The 12,500-nt window shown below is 35.6% G+C and overlaps 1 long non-coding RNA gene across 1 annotated transcript in view; it reads right to left on the minus strand.

The window, feature by feature from the left end:
* Nucleotides 1-5,260, minus strand: part of LOC149131436 (uncharacterized) — a 64,717-nt gene extending 59,457 nt beyond the window's left edge. Inside the window, exon 1 of the long non-coding RNA XR_016237867.1 lies at nucleotides 5,220-5,260. This is a non-coding gene — a long non-coding RNA (uncharacterized LOC149131436). The remainder of the gene's footprint in view (nucleotides 1-5,219) is intronic.
* Nucleotides 5,261-12,500: the final 7,240 nt, after the last annotated feature.

Raw genomic sequence — 12,500 nt, forward strand, 5'->3', positions numbered from 1 at the left:
ACAATATATGTGTGTGTGTGTGTGTGTGTGTGCGTATATACATATATATATATATATATGTATATTTATGTAAGGTCATCCCATAAATATTGCGGTTTTTTATACGTATTTTATTTTTCAAAATTAAGATAAAGAAAGTTCTTTTAAAGTCTAAAATATACTCTTCTTCATTTTATACAAAGCTCTTCCATCTATCTGGTAGACTTGCAAAGCCCTTCTTCCAAATTTCACCGTTCTGACCTGGTCTACACAATTCATATTTTTTCCGTCCAAGTGATATCGAAAACTGGGGAATAAATTAATAATTTGATGGGGCAACGTCCACGAAATATGGTGGGTGGGGTATCGTTTCCCATTCAACTGTTCCAGCCTTTGGAATGTCATCCTCGCTGAAATTCAAGGAACCACCGGTGACACTGACTTATGCTTATTGTCCGATCCCGATATACTACATTAAATATTCCTTCCACTTTCCGTTGCAAAACATACCGAATATGCTCCTTTGTCTTTTACGTTATCGCTTTGAAAAATAATTGCTAAAATCGAACTGCAGTCTTGAAACCTTTCACTAAGAATAAGTTCAAAGTAAAATTACTAACTGCTTTTATCGCGAGTTGATGCAGGTAGTTTATCCCGTCCCCCTGCGACTATTAGTTCATGCAATAAAAAAAAAACAACATTATTAATGGGATGACCCAATGCACAAACACGCGCGCGGACATATATATTTATGCTAGTAGAGTGAGGGTAACATATCGATAGATGGGTAGGGATCAGTCCATTTTTTTTTGTAGTGATTTATTTCATGGATATTTTACTGCTATATACTCTTTGAAACCACATATAGCCTTCCTCATTTGTAAATATGCTGATTACAGAATCCAGCAGTATCCTTTCCAATGCGGCATGGGAAAACTTTTTCGAGAAGTGGACCGCAGTGGACATGTCTTATTATCAGGCGACGCGTTCTGCAAAATTATTTCAAAATAATCTTTCGTTAGGCATTCTATGGAGAAAAATCGCATGAGCCGCAATTTGCCAACGATTATACTATATACTGGATCAAATTTCACAAATTTCCTTTTAATATCATTGCATTCGGAGACGATAATGCAGTTCTACGACGGGGCAGGTATATCAGTGCAGCACACATCTCAAAAATGCATTCGCCACGTTCTATGACTAAAAATCTTTGATACAAAAGTACTGTAATCTAGATATGGTCATCTCCTTTAACTATAGCAATAAATCATCGTTGATAGTTTAATATAGCAAACTAATTTTTGTAGATTTAATTTTTCTCTACGTCAAGGAATAATGGTGGTAATTAATTTAATTAAACAATGAAAATTACTTGTAATTATTTCTTGCCTACAATGAACGTGGAATATTTTTAATAATTGACATCGATTAAGCTTTTTCATTGTAACATCTGAGCTTACAAAATTTGCACATCCATTACATGCGTACACACACACACGAACATACACACTCATTCATGCACACACATAACGCAAACTCCAACATACACACATATGTGAATGGTTATCCATAAATAAATCTGAAAATGTGTGAGTCTAATATTTACTGTAGACTATTTAATTCATTATCAGTTTTTCTTTTATATTTCTTTTCCAGTTGATCCGATCAACGGAACTGCCTGCTCGTGAAATTAATGTGCAAGTGGCTGAGCACTCCATAGACACGTGTACACTTAACGTAGTTCTCGGGGAGATTCAGCGTGACACAAAGTGTGTCAAGGTTGGCCCTTTGAAATACAAGTACAACAGAAAAAGGAAGAAGGAGTGAGAGAAAGTTGTGGGGAAAAAGTACAGCAGAGTTCGCCACCAGCCCCCGCTGGAGCCTTGTGGAGCTTTAGGTGTTTTCACTCAATAAATACTGACAACGCCCGGTCTGAGAAATGAAACTGCGATGCTATGACCACGAGTCTGCTGCCCTAACCACTGGACCATTACCCCTCCACATTTCTTTTATGAAACATTTTCTTTGGATAAAAGGACATACTCAAAGAACCATATGTTGTGTTTCGGTCCCGCTGCTTTCTATGCGTTTACTATTAATAATACAATGAAAGTATATCTTATTTTTTATCTTTTACTTGCTTTAGTCATTAGACTGCGGCTATGCAGGGCGCTGCAGCTCAAACATATTTTGTTCATTGAATCGACTCCAGGACTTATTTTTTTTGGTAGGACTGTTGCATCTTCTATCGGTTTCTTTTGCCGAATCGCTAAGCTACGGGCACGCAAATATACCAAATTGTTTCTGCCATTTGACTGCGGCTATGCTGTAGCACCGCCTTTAGTCGAAGAAATCAACCCCAGGAATTATTCTTTGTAAGCCTAGTACTTATTCTCTCGGTCTCTTTTGCCGAACCGATAAGTTACGGGGACAAACACACCAGCATCAGTTGTCAAGCGATGTTCGGGGACAAACGCATATACACACACATACATATATATATATATATATATATATATATATATATATATACGACGGGCATCTTTCAGTTTCCGTCTACCAAATCCACTCACAAGGTTTGGTCGGCCCGAGGTTATAGTAGAAGACACTTACCAAGGTGGTACGCAGTGGGACTGAACCCGGAACCATGTGGTTGGTTAGCAAGCTATTTACCACACAGCCACTCCTGCGCCAATGCATGTTCTTTTTTTTGAGCTGGAAGATATATACATTTGTATTTGCGTGTGTGTGTGTAGAGAGAGAGAGAGAGAGAGAGAGAGAGAACGGCTAAGGTAAATTATTTCATATATTTGTATTTTCACCAAGAGGAATAATAAAACTTAATGATCAATAAATCAGACGTCGGGAGGTGAGAGAAATATATTTGATTGTCTTAAAGCAATATATTCTATACGCACGCACACAAAAAAATAATAAAAGAGAGAAAATGTTTTATTTCTCCTTCGTCATTAACCTGTAGTTCTAAATAAAACACCAAAAGGAAAGAAAATTGGAAAATCTTCAGTTTAGATAAAAACATGTACAATACTTGAGTTAATTTTTTTTATCCAGTTTCAATTAACTTTTCATAGAGAATATATCCTTTCCAATGGTTAATTCCTGAAGACAATTTCTGATACGATATCACAACGCCAAGCGTCCACCCACCTCCAGTAAAAACAAATGGCAAAAATAGACAACAATCTAATTTTCTTCTATAATTCGATAGTATGTTCATTTGAGTTACTATGATGATTCCTCCGTAAATTATGATTTCACATGACAGTTCAGATTTAGTCGTGTCAAAAGAGGCAATGCAATCCAACGATATGCGACGTGAAATAGCAGAGAAGAATAATCCATGGTTCACTTTTCGCTTCTTTTGCTGTATATTCGTGCTCAATTTATCACCAATGTGGGGTCAAAGAAGTACGTATTTCAAATATTGGTCTGCTAAACTTAATATCTTTTATATTTTATCACTCGTTTCAATCAAGGGCCCGCGGCATTGCTACAGCAACCACATGATGAGTTTTAACAAACAATTCGAGATTGTTACTTACTCTGTTTTCATGTTTTCTCTTGTGCTTTGCATTGTTCAGTCGCTGAACTGCGGTCATGCTGGGGCAGCTACCTCAAGAATTTTATGGAATAAATCACGATTAATACTTATTCTGTTTTGTCTTCATGTTTTATGTTTCACTCATTTCTGTCGTTGTGCTGCGGTCATGCTGTAGCACCAACCTCAAGGGTTTTATAGAATGATTCATGATTGATAATTATTCCGTTGTGTCTCAATGTTTTATGTTTCATTCACTTCAGTTTTTGGGCAGCGGTCAAGCTGGGGTACCACCTTGAGGGGATTTGTCAAAGAATCCGTCCCCAGTATATATTTCTTCTTTTTTGGTTTTAAAGCCTGTATGTAATCAATAGCGCCGGGTCACGTGAGCATAAACAGAGCTGTTAATTGTGGAGGTGGGATCAAATGCAAAGGGACACATACACATACACGGGCTTCCACGCAGTTTCTGTCCACCAAATTTATTCACAAGGATTTGGACGGCCCGAAGTTATAATAGAACATGCCGCGCAGTGCAGTTGAAACCGAAAACACATGTTTGTAAAGACTCCTCCTCAACGAGACACAACTTTGCTTCCATATTTGCGCCTATGTAACCACATAACGCATTGGAATTTACTATAATGTACGACCTTATAGATGTCAGCAATAATTTTTGCAAAACAGTAGAAGGCATTATTTGCGACATTTTTGTTCTCCGGACTTTCGTATTTTTATGTGGCTATATTGTTAAAAGTAGTCTTCGTATCTGAGATTGTAGCCTTTCATTTGAAGATGATTTTACTGCTATTTCTTGCATACTTGCAGACAGAGAAAGCAATTAGACGCTCCCATGCAGTGTTCTTGTTTTATTTTCACCACTTTCAACGTTTTTGCCTTGCAGCTATCTTAATCGAACTATATAATAAACCAGTGATATTCAGTTTTGATATATTACATGTGTTATTTGTAACTATTTTTACATTGATTATGATGTAGTATTATCATTTATAACATTTTAAACGAATTACATTCTTAATTTGATTCCAAACGGTCCCATCTGCTCCATTTCTTGAACTACTAGAGACAGCAGTCTAATCTCTTTCACACTGTATGTGACATCTATTTCTCTTGGTAAGAAGAAGTCTAACATAGTTACATAATTCTTTTTTTTTTTTTTTTTTTGAAGAACGGATCTCGAATCATATAAAAACTCCAAAATAACCCTTTTGGATAGAAGAAACTTGACGTTTATCCAAAATAGAAGAAACTCTAAGTTTACCCAAAAATTATCGCGCTATCTTTTATAGCTTCATGTATTTCGAGATGAAATGTTACTAATAAAAATAATTATTATTTCCCGCTCTCTAGAAAGTTTGTTAATTCTTTTATAGTCTAACTTAGATTCAAATGCAAGATAAAAAAAAACAATGAAAGTTCCCACATTCTTTATAGTTCTAAATATGTGACTAGGAATTCATTATATATTCATACAGAGAGATTCTTAATCAAAAAATTAATATCCAGAGTAGAATAACACAGACCAGAATAGATAGGTTAGAAATGATTCTCGATGGTGCAAAAGGGATGTTTATTTCCAGCTTGTATATACCATATGCGCAGGTAAATATATATATTGTTATGTATGCCTATAAGATAATGAAGAGTGATAACTTACCTTATATTTTCCGAAGGTGACGAGATAATCCTTTGTCAACGACTGTTTGGCAGAAATGAAATAACGTTGGTATGAATAACCAAATATATATACAGGAAGTTAGCATAGTACGAGACAGGTAACCTCGGTCACTTCCTGTTAACGAGCAAGGCATGTAATCTCGTACTTCTTTTTAAAAAGGGGGAGTGGGGTAGACAGTGGCAGCTTGGTGCGAATAGAACCAGAACCAGAACGAGACGGAGCAACATAAGGGTCGGACTGTCCACCACCTACCTTGAAACAATTGAGACTGGACATAATCTTCATATATGAACATTTACTTCCCTGTCTGAACACTTTGTTGTTGCAATCAGTAGTTTACCTCTTTTTCTCACATTATAATTTGCCTGATCGTAACAATATATATATATATAATAATAATATTATTAGGGATAAAAATCCAAATTTACAGGTAAAAACTCAATTAAATTCAATTTATTAAAAATTAAAATTAAATTAAGTTTCACAGTACAAAATATAAATATATAGTTTTAGGAAAAAGAACCAAGGTTCATGAACTCACCGATGAAAATTGGTTTCCATATTACCCCTCTCAAGATTCAATAGCATATATATATATATATATATATATATATATATATATATATATATATCTGTGTCTGTGTGCATGTGTAGGTCTTTGTATCTGTGTCTGCCCCCCCCCCCCCGCTTGACTACTAGTGTTTGGCTTTACGATTTGAGTTCAAATTCCGCCGAGTTATACTTTGCATTTCCTCCTTTTAGTGTCGATAAAAAAAATTAAAAAAATATTGAGCTACGGAGTCGGTAATATCGACCAAAATTCTGCAGAATTTCAGGCCTTGTGCATAGAGTACAAAGAATTATGATGTATATGGCAGGAATGTATGTTCATTCCTTTCACTTTTAATGTCACCACATCTTCAATTTTAGTGATCATTCAACAAACGTCTTTGTTTCTATTGGAAAAATTTTTTTTAAAGTTTTAAAATAAAAAAAAAAAAAAACGGACACTTGATTCAATAAAAATTAGATTTCATTTTTCAATCAACATTTCTCTGGGCAATTCAATCAATGAATATTTAGGAATTGTACTTGTCTAACATTTCACATGATCTGAGACTGTGTGTTAAAACTGAATTTATATCCAATTAAACATATGAACACATACACACACATACACATGTATATGTATATTATATATGTATATGTATATATATATGTGTGTGTGTGTGTGCGTCTATGTAAGTATGCATGTATGTATGAATTTATCTTTCTATATATGTATAAATGTATCTCTATCCTCCTCTTTCTCTCTCTCCCTCTCTCTCTCTCTCTCTCTCTCTCTCTCTCTATATATATATATATATATATATATATATATATATATATGTATAAGAAATGAAGAATATATATAGTGTTAATAGATGTATTCTTAGCGTCTGTGAATATATGTGTTTGTGAGTGTGTGTATATGTGTACGAATTTGTGTAAGGAGTGTGCGTGTGTGAACGCTTGCGAAATAGTGTGTCTGTGTAAGTGCATAAATGTACATATACACACTTACACATGGAGAGTATATGCACGGTATGCCAATGAACACTAGTGGGTATTTCTGTGTGTATGTTTGTGTGGTTTTGTGTGCGTGTATGTTTGTGGGGGTGTGTGTTTATTTGAAGAGTAGCTGCGGATGACTATGTGAGTGTCCTCGTGCAAGTGTGTGTGTGTGTGTGTGTGTGTGTGTGTGTGTGTGCGTGTCTACCGGAGAGCAACTCGACGGTGGGTGAATTGAGATACGTGTAGGTTTGTGCATGCCCGCTTGCTGATGCGTGTGTACGTGTATGCGTGTGTGAGGGTGAGTGCGTGTCCTTTCGTGCACCTATCTGCATGTGTGTGTGTTTGTGTGTATGTGTGTGTGTGTGTGAGTGTGCGGGTGTGCACGCGTGTGTTAACGAGGTACGATGGTGGATACATGCACCTGTATATTTACTTAGAAATACTTAAACCAGAAGCCAGAATCCTATATCAAACCATGTGTTATATAAGAAATATATCGTCTTATCTACATATGATAACATACCTCAGTGATATAGCAATCAATGATATTTTAATGGAAGATGACAATAATAATGAGGATTTGTTCTGATATCGTTCTACAGTATTGCCATTACAATAATACAGGACAAAGCTACCATAGCATTTAAATATATCACCTTTCTATTTAGTATTATATATGTAAATTACATTAAAGCTAATATATATTTATACAATAGCACATACGCTCGTTGCCGTTACTGTTCAACTAGTTGTTATTATTGCTATTAGTTTTACTGTCTCTAATGTGCTCAGGATGTGCTAACAATACAGCGATTTTACTTTATGGAAATATATGACAATGCGTTGAAACATTTATCATAGTAATTAAGTCTATTCTATATAGAACAGCCTCAACGAGGATAATCCTGAACGAATGCAATCAGATAGCTGCAAAGTAATATATGCCGCTATGCAAAATATTAACATATTATTCAAAGTGGATTTTCAGCATTATTTATTAGAATCATTATCGAGTGGCTGTGTGCTAAGTAGATTGCTTACCAACCATGTGGTTCTGAGTTTAGTCCCACTGCGTGGCATCTTGGGCAAGTGTCTTCTACTATAGCCTCGGGCCGACCAAAGCCTTGTGAGTGGATTTGGTAGACGGAAACTGAAAGAAACCCGTCGTATATATGTATATATATATATATATATATATATATATATATATATATATATATATATATATATATATATGTATATGTATGTGTGTCTGTGTGTCTGTGTTTGTCCCCCCAACATCGCTTGACAACCGATGCTGGTGTGTTTAGGTCCTCGTAACTTAGCGGTTCGGCAAACGATATCGATAGAATAAGTACTAGGCTTCCAAAGAATAAGTCCTGGGGGTCGATTTGCTCGACTAAAGGCGGTGCTCCAGCATGGCCGCAGTCAAATGACTGAAACAAGTAAAAGAGTAAAAGAGTAAAAGAGTTATTATTTATTAGTTTTTATTGTTATTATCGTTATTATTTATCATTTGAGAAATAAAATCGAATTTGTGTTCTTGCAAGAGACATAGGTAAAGCTTAGAAAACATGCGTAAACCTGATCATGATCATGGTAAGATCGATTTAATAAGGTTTCCACGTCTTTGTATCGCTGCTCTTGTAATTTGATTGTATCTGATTTAATATCTTTTATTGTATAGCTATATTTAGGGATCTTGAGTTCAAATTACGGTGAGGTCGACCTTACATTTCATCCTTTCTGGGTCGATAAAACAAATACCAGTTCAACATTGGGGTCAATGTACTTTACTTATCTCCTCCCCCGAAATTGCTGGCCTAGTGTCAAAATTTGAAACCAACATCTGATAATCGCTACTTCATATGAGTGACAATGAAAAAGGAAAATATTGTGAATAACTGTGGAAATGCAACTGAAGCCCTTGATGATGACAGTGTTGCATCCGGCAGGCACAGAGATAATGGTCCTACTCCAGCCTGTCGTTATACAGCAATAGACCAGCACACACGGCGTAAGTGGAATAAACAAGTCAATGCTGTGGTCATGGAGTGTTATTACCTGAACAACCTCGTAGACATGGAACGAATAGGGGCTGCAATAAGGGTGGAACACCATAGCAATTGTGGAGCATCATAGCAATTGTGTTGAGAAGAATACGTTTGGGGTTTGGCTAATTCACCTTTGTAAACATGGGGGTTACGTTCAACAGCCATAAACAACCCTTATTCAAGGGATGGGCTAGTCGACCTGAAGAAAATTCTAACTGGGCCCCCACCTGCGAGGTCATGCACTGTTTATCTTGATATGAGATCACCATGTTGCACACACATGGTTGTGATGCATGTGCCTGGTGTACCCTTGTCAGACAGGTAGTCATGATGGGTATACTGGGCTTCGTATATTTTACCCCAGTGTCACTTTGATGGCATGAATTGCTCTCTCACTCAATAATAATAATGATGATGATGATGATGATGATGATAATAATAATAATAATAATAATAATAATAATAATGATAATAATAATAATAATAATAATAATAATAATGATAGTAATAATAATAATAATAATAATGATAATACATATATACATGCATACACACATGCATAAAATACTTACATTCACATCCATCAATCTATCCATACATCCGCCCACACATACGTACATAGATACATACATACATACATACATACATACATACGTACAGTATTCATTGTTCTTTCTGCTGTGCATATTACATCATTAATATTATGAAGCCATGTATTAACTTACATAACAAAATCTGACAATGAGATTTGCTTTCAGTTAGACTAATGAGTTTTAATGTGCGACCAGTGGAAGCAACGTTATGACACTTTTGTGGGAAAAGCTTAACATAGTATAAACTTACCTATCGATGTATAGTAATTATTATTATTTAACATTCTCTCATTAACGACGGCAGAGAGTAGTCGAAACTGGATCATGCTCATATTCAATGGAATGGTTATTGTATTGTCACTTGAGGGGAGGAGAAAAGCAAAATAATAATAATAATAATAATAATAATAATAATAATAATAATAATAATAATAATAATAATAAAACCAAGATAACAGAACAGAACATTTAATCACATTTAATGATCAGTAATTCTGAGTAGTGAGCGTAATGAAGACAACTACAGTGATGATGATAGTGATGATGATGATGACGATGACGATGATGACGCTAATGATGGCGATGACGATAATATTGATAATGATGATGATGATGGCAATGGTAATGATGATGATGATTATGATGATGATGGTGGTGGTAATGGTGATGATGATGATGATGACGATGACCATGATGATGATGATGATGATGATATGATGATGATGATGATGACAATAATCATACTAAAAATATTATTATTGATGATGATGATGATGATGATGATGATGATGATGATGATGATGACGACGACGATGATGATGGTGACAATGATGATGATGATGATGATGATGTTGATGGCAATGATGATGATGATGGTGATGGTGGTGACGGTGATGATGATGATGATGGTGATGATGATGATGTTGATGATTGTGACATCGATGATAGTAATGATGACGGACGTGATAGGTAGTTAATTATGAATGTTGAAGAGGCGATGACGGTAACGGTGGTGATGATTCAGTTGATAATGATGAGGAACGCGACGGTGGACGTGAATGGCGGTGGCTTTAACAATATTACTGCTGCTACTGCTGCTGCTGCTGCTGCTGCTTAGTATCATGTGGAAGACAATGATGATGACAATCGTGGTGGTGGTGGTATTTGTGGTGGTCGTAACGATTATGAAGATGAAGAGAAGAGAAATTCGTGATGGAGATAATGGTATTAATGATAATGATCAAATTCATGATAATTTTCATAACGATGAGAATAACAACATGTTCTTTGTAATAGCCCTGTTGGAGAGATGAATGGAAGCATGAAAAGGGTAAATTATCAGGCAGGTAGGTTGTACAGAAATGAGTCTGCGAAAATAAACCTGAAGCACCCTAGAAAATATAAGATCTAAGAAAATAAACCCTAGAAAATATAAGATCTAAGAAAATGAACCCTAGAAAATAAATAAACCATAGAAAATAAACCCTAGAAAAAGTAAGATCTAAGAAAATGACCCCTTAGAAAATAAATAAACCCTAGAAATAACCCTAGAAATATATCCTAGAAAATAAACCCTAGAAAATATAAGATCTAAGAAAATAAACCCTAGAAAATATAAGATCTAAGAAAATAAAACCTAGAAAATATAAGATCTAAGAAAATAGACCCTAGAAAATAAATAAACCCTAGAAATAACCCTACAAATAAGCCCTAGAAAATAAACCCTAGAAAAAATAAGATCTAAGAAAATGACCCTAGAAAATAAATAAACCCTAGAAATAAACCCTAGAAAATAAACCCTAGAAAAAGTAAGATCTAAGAAAATGACCCCTTAGAAAATAAATAAACCCTAGAAATAAATCCTAGAAAATAAACCCTAGAAAATATAAGATCTAAGAAATACACGTCCAAATAGCATACAGCCACACGAGAGGACACGAGGCCGGGTACACATCTTGGGTTACTTGTAATGCTTAGGACAAATGCTTTTTGCGCATTAACGAGGCCATAATAGTAAAAGTGGTGGTGGTGGTGGTGGTGGTTTTGGCAGTGTTAATAATAGTATTAGTGGTGGAGGTAACAGTAGATGTGGTATGGTAACGGTGGTGGGGTGGGGATGATGATAGCGGCAGTGCTGGTGGTTGTATTGGTAGTAGTAGTAGATGTTGTAGTGGTAGTTGTAGTAGTGCTATTGAAATAGCAACTAAAACGGTGAAGTTGCCAATATTACATTTCTTTTAAGGAATAGCTCTTCGAAATATTGATTTTAACATGGTGCTCCCTGGATTTCTAGAAGAACGACCGACAGGACTACACTTATGTACACACACTCCCGCACAAATACGCACTAACAGACACACACACACACGGACACACACATACAAATACACGTTCAAAAACTCGCCACATCACCTCATGCATATAAACTCATACTCACCCACCACATAGAATAAAACTTATACGTATGATACAGAATAACAATCATGAAGGGATAACAAACATGAAATTATTCTCATGGTAAGAGTTATTGAAGTGATAGTGCCAACATTTTCAGCGACTGTTCTGAAGGGAATCAAATAAAAACTTGGTGTTTGCATTCCTATATTCACTCCAGTAAACAAGGATAGGTCGCCGGATGTTGGTGAACAGAAAAAAAGAAAAAAGTAAAAGGGAAAAACAAACAAAAGAAAAAAAGTGAAAAAACGAAAAAACACTATCTATGAACATCTGAACGTGGTTTATTTCTCTTTAGGATTTAATTCTACACATGTTCCTTGTTTGGTGTTTGGTGTGAGAAAAAATTGTTATTTTAGGCGTTGTATTGGACATCGGTTGAAAAGGTTGACAGACCAGAATATTCTTTAATTGAACCTTTAGGTGCCTGGTTTAGTGGTTTCGGTGTCCGGCTTATGATCATAAGGCCGGGAGTTCAATTGCCGGCGGTGTGTTGTGTTCTTGAGAAAGACACCTTATTTCGCATTGCTCCAGTGTACACCGTTGACAGACAGACCGATAGATAGATAGATAGATAGATAGAGAGAGAGAGAGAGAGAGAAGTA

Source organism: Octopus bimaculoides, chromosome 22 (assembly GCF_046866305.1).
Source record: "Octopus bimaculoides isolate indiv1 chromosome 22, ASM4686630v1, whole genome shotgun sequence".
NCBI classification, from domain to species: Eukaryota; Metazoa; Mollusca; class Cephalopoda; order Octopoda; family Octopodidae; genus Octopus; species Octopus bimaculoides.